We start from the raw sequence: 5,505 nt of genomic DNA, 5'->3' as shown, positions 1-5,505 counted from the left end.
AAGAGAATCCTGGCTTAAACAAATGTAAAAATTAAAATGTTATAATGCTATCTCTTCTTCAACTGTCAGAAAGCTCAAATCCAGGTCTAACTGTAAAATTTTATGTCTACTTTTCAGTTTGGTTCTTCTCCTTGGTCTTGACCTTCTAAAATGTCTTCTATTTCTTTTTCTTCTCTCATTTTCCCCTTGTTGGTCACTCCTCTCCCCTCGCCTCCTGATTGTGCTCATGCTACCCTGGCTGCTCAGAAACCTCTACAGCTGCCCTTTCCCAAATCTGTTGTCCACCCTAGAGGTCTGTCTTGAATCTGCCTTGGGCCAACTCCCTTAGACCCCTGAGGATGTCTTTCAGCAGAACTTCAAAAGCACTTACAGACTGCATATCTCATTTTGACACTTAATCATACTCTTGCTTTTTAATGTTATTAAATGTTTCACATGACTGTGCCACAGGGCTGCATAAAATCTCATGTTTTGCCCCTCTCTTATACACCCCACAGCATTTAACAGAATAGTGAGAATAGATACAGCCTCAGTAGAGATAGATTAAGTTCAATTGTACTGCTCTTGATTTCAAAGCCCTCTATTTTTCCATTTCTTTTTGTAAATAGGGCAAGTCACTTGAAGCACATGTCATTTTTAAAATGAGCTTTCACCTGGTGATGCAATGAAACCCAGATTCACAGGGGAGCATGAGGATTTGGGCGGATGAAGGATATTCCTGTCTGGAAGCTGTAAGAACTAATATGGTAATTGATTTGACTGGATTCTAAGGCCGATTAAGCGGTCATAGATCTTTAGGACATAGAAGAAGATTAACCGGAGAATATGTTCTTTGCTATAGAGTAATAAGCTGTGACTTTATGGTTTTTGATAATTTCTCAATCCATTTTACATTTTTATTAAATCTGTTATTGGAAAACATTAGCAGACTCTAGATATAGCCTGTTACTCATTGCAAAATATAGCCTTTAAATAAATGCTAAGATGGCTTCTAAAGGTTAATGTTGCCAGTGTCAGATATTTCTAGGCAACAGTTTAAAAGGCTTGACATTTGCTGGGTAGCCCCTGAGAAAGTGCTCCTCCTCCCGAACATAGCACATGTAGACACTAGACTCATTGAGCAGACATTAATTGGGTGTCTACTACACTAGGTATGCTGGTGTGGGGGCAAAGGAGTCCCTACCTTTGAGACAACAGAGATACGGACATTAATAAAACAAACACCTGCCCTTGCCTTCTCCCCACTGTTGAATGGGGAGACAGCACAGCAAGAATAGGCAACCTGAAAGTATGAAGGAATAGTACTGTGCTTACCAGTGGGCACCAGGGGCCCATGAAGCCTTCCTGGAAGAAATAACAAAGCAGCTGAGTGTTCAGAGATACTGAGTAAGACTTCAGGGGTTTACATTGCCGACATCAATCACCATCTATTCACTGTCCACGGTTTCCTACTTGTTTAATTTGTATCGTATAAGTTGTCACCTAAGGATTAATATTGTCTTAACTGAGACCGTGTATTCCAACTTACAAGAGTTCTAACCAGAGTGAGTGTGTGGTTATGTTGAAAACTGTGTTTCAGCTCCTCGGGCCGGCTTGGAACCTGTGGAGGCCTGCTGGGAACAGGACTCCTGAAATGACAAATATGTCTGGAAGGCTGTGGTCAAAAGCCATTTTTGGTGACTATAAGCGAGGTCTCCGGAACCAGAGGGAGCACACAGCTCTTCTGAACATTGAAGCTGTTTATGCTTGAGATGAAACTGAATTCTATCTGGGCAAGAGATGTGCTTATGTGTACAAAGCAAAGAGTAACACAGTGACTCCTGGTGGCAAACCGAATAAAATTGGAGAGATCTGGGGAAAAGTAACTCGTGCTCATGGAAACAGTGGCATGGTTCGTGCCATATTCCAAAGCAACCTTCCTGCTGAAGCCACTGGCCACAGAATCCGTGTGATGTTGTGCCCCTCAATGATTTAAACTAACAGAAAAGTAAATAAATAAAGGTGTAGATTTGTTCTCTGGTAAAAAAAACAAAAAACCAGAAAACAACAACTATGTTTCACTCACCCAACTGGTGAATTTGGTATAAAGACTGCATTTGTCTCATTACATCCCAAAATATCAGGAAATACCTTTAATGATAAGGTGTACATACGTAGGGGCATTATGACATATCTTAGGCTTCAAGAGACATATTCTATTTCTGGAAGTTTATTGGGAAAGTATTGTTAAATTAATTAAGCAGGGAGGCCATTAGACTGAGTGGCTCTGATGCCAGGATTGTCTACGTAAGCAAACCGAAATATAAGCCTATAAATGCCTTGAGGTTATGAAATGAAAACACTAAGAATAACCAGTCACAAGCAGCCAACTAGTCTTTGAGTTTTAGCCCATCAAATAGTTCCCTTTCTTTGCTTCCACGCCTTCTTATATGAGTCTTCTTGGTTCCTGGTGGTGGAGGGCTCCAACCACTTCCAGCTTGGCACTGCTTGGTTGGAAGGAATCGCTCTTTGCTCAAACTCTTGAAATTTTAATATGCCTCAGTTTCCCTTTTTAAAAAGTTGGTTTATTTATTTATTTATTTATAGTGTTTATTTCTTTTTGAGAGTGTTTATTTATTTATTTATTTATTTATTTAGAGAGAGGCAGAGCGAGTGGGGGAGGGGCAGAGAGAGGGAGACACAGAATCTGAAACAGGGTCCAGGCTCTGAGCTGTCAGCGCAGAGCCCAACATGGGGCTTGTACTTAGGAAGGGTGAAATCATGACTGAGGCTGAAGTTGGATGCTTACCTGACTGAGCCACCCAGGTGCCCCAAAGTTTCTTTATTTTGAGAGACACAGAGAGAGAGAGAGAGAGAGAGAGACAGAGAGAGACAGAGAGAGATTATGTGTGTGAGCCGAGGAGGAACAGAGAGAGAGGGAAAGAAAATCCCAGTTTTCACACAAGGCTCCATCTCACGAACCATGAGATCATGACCTGAGCCGAAATCAAGAGTTGGCTGCTTAACCAACTGAGCCAACTGGGCACCCCTGCCTCAGTTTACCTTTAAAAAAAATTTTTTTTTAATTTTTTACATTTATTTAGTTTTGAGACACAGAGCACTAGTGGGGGAGGGGCAGAGAGAGAGAGAGAGAGAGAATCCAAAGCAGGCCCAGGCTCTGAGCTGTCAGCATAGAGCCCAACACGGGGCTCGAACCCACAAACCGTGAGATCATGACCTGAGCCAAAGTTGGACACTCAACCGAGTCACCCAGGCACCCCTCAGTTTACCTTTTAATGGTATGAAGGAATAGAAAGCCATTGCCTACTAGTAAGCTTCACAAAGTTTTGAATAATGTTTCTCACTCTAGTAGCTTTTAAAATAGAAGCTTGGGGCACCTAGGTAGCTCAGTTGGTTACACACCCGACTTCAGCTCAGGTCATGATCTCACAGTTCATGAGTTCAAACCCCACATCTGGCTCTGTGCTGACAGCTCAGAGCCTGGAGCCTGCTTCTGATTCTGTCTCTCCCTCTCTCTCTGCCCCTCCCCCCTTGTGTTCTGTCTCTCTCTCAGAAATAAATAAAAACACTTAAAAAAAAAATAGTAGCTTAACTGGGGCATCTGGGTGGCTCAGTCAGTTAAGCATCTGACTTTGGCTCAGGTCATGATCTCAGGATCTCATAGTTCGTGATTTCAAGCCCCACATAGGGCTTTCTGCTGTTAGCACAGAGCCTGCTTCAGATCCTTTCTCCCTCTCTCTTTGCCCCTCCCCTGCTCACACTCTCTCTCAAAAATAAATAAACATTAAAATAGTAGCTTGAAAAAAAATGTTTCAGAGTCTGATGTTGACTTAAACACATACAAAGATAAGGAGGAGAGGAGAATAAACCTACCCTCCTCAGGTTAACAGCTCCTATAAATTTAAATAAATATATAGATAGAAATTAACAAAATTTTGGGTCACCTGGGTGACTCAGTTGGTGAAGCATCTGACTCTTGATTTTGGTTCAGGTCATGATTTAATGGTTTGTGAGATCAAGCCCCACGTAGGGCTCTGCACTGACAGCATGGAGCCTGCTTGGGATTCTCTCTTTCCCTCTCTCTCTGCCCCTCCCCCACTTGCACACACGTGTACTCTCTCGCTCTCTCTCCCTCTCTCTCTCTCAAAATAAATAAACTTTAATGAAAAAGAAAATGAACAAAATTTCAAGTTAAATATAAATCAGTATAAAACTAATTTAAATTAAAACATCAACTTAATGTGATTTGTGCTACTATTTTGGTAAAACTAAATAATGAAAAGATTTCAAAGATATGGTCTCAGTCAGATTTTATATTTATGTATACATTTTTTAATTTTTTTTAATGTTTATTTATTTTTGAGAGAGAGAGAGAGAGAGAGAGAGAGAGAGAGGTTGCGTGCAAGTGGGGGAGGAGCAGAGGAGGAGACACAGAATCTGAAGCAGGCTCCAGGCTCTGAGCTGCCAGCGCAGAGCCAGATGCGGGGCTCGAACCCACAATCCATGAGATCATGATGTCTGGTGCTTAACTGACTGAGCAACCCAGGCGTTCCTATGTATACATTTTTTTTGACCTCAATAATACTAATACAGAGCATGCCAATTCACATTAGTATTAATAATGTCAAGAAATTACTTGTTAGTTGAAGATAATCAGATGTCATACTTAACCACAATTTGGCCAGGAACAATGCCTAATTCTCAATTTGTTGAATTTTACATTAAATTGGTATGTGAATCTAGTTATTGATGAGGAAAAGAAAAAAAATCTTTAGTGTGTATCTCCTGTTTACTACATTCAGAAATGGAATATGCACACACACCTTGATGCTAGTTTCTTACTGCCCAATTCGTGGCACACTTGGTGACATAAAACAACTCCTACTTACTCTCTTACAGTCAGTTCTTGGAGTCAAGAGTCCAAAATCAGTTTTGCTGGGCTGAAAGAAAGGTGTTGGCAGGGCCACGCTCCCTCAGGAGGCTCTAGGGGAGAATCTATGTCCTTGCCTTTTCCAGTTTCTAGAGATGCATTTCTTGGCTCGTAGCCCCTTCCCCCATCTTCATGGTTGGCAATGTTACATTTTCAAATCTCTCTTTGCTTCATCATGTACCATCTTTTCATCTGCCTCCCTCTCAGGACACTTGTGACTGCATTTAGGTAATCCAGATAATCTCCCGGTCTCAAAATCCTTACTTTAATCACATCTGCAGAGTCTCTTTTGCTCTGTAGAGCAACTTTCAAGGATGCCAGGGATGTGGACCTGCCTGTCTTTGGGGGCCAGTATTTAGCCTACCACAATCTCCTCACAACCCAAGTATGGTGGGACTGATTGCTGGGCAAAGGCTTTTCTTGAGTTCAGTATGTTGTGGGATCACTCGATATTCCCAACACTGTTCTCAAGTTCCATTACTGAGAAGCTGGTATTTACTTTAGTTGGCCTTTGCTTGGTACATAAAATGCGAATGAAGTATAGACACAAGCATGGAATAGCATGATGGCATTCA

The 5,505-nt window shown here is 41.5% G+C and overlaps 1 pseudogene; it reads left to right on the top strand.

The window, feature by feature from the left end:
* Nucleotides 1-1,594: 1,594 nt before the first annotated feature.
* Nucleotides 1,595-2,016, top strand: LOC121030303 (60S ribosomal protein L35a-like; annotated as a pseudogene).
* The last annotated feature ends 3,489 nt before the right edge of the window (nt 2,017-5,505 follow it).

This window comes from Herpailurus yagouaroundi, unplaced genomic scaffold (assembly GCF_014898765.1).
Source record: "Herpailurus yagouaroundi ecotype Mexico unplaced genomic scaffold, PumYag 140, whole genome shotgun sequence".
Lineage (NCBI taxonomy): Eukaryota > Metazoa > Chordata > Mammalia > Carnivora > Felidae > Herpailurus > Herpailurus yagouaroundi.
This window is presented reverse-complemented; position numbering and strand designations above follow the sequence as displayed.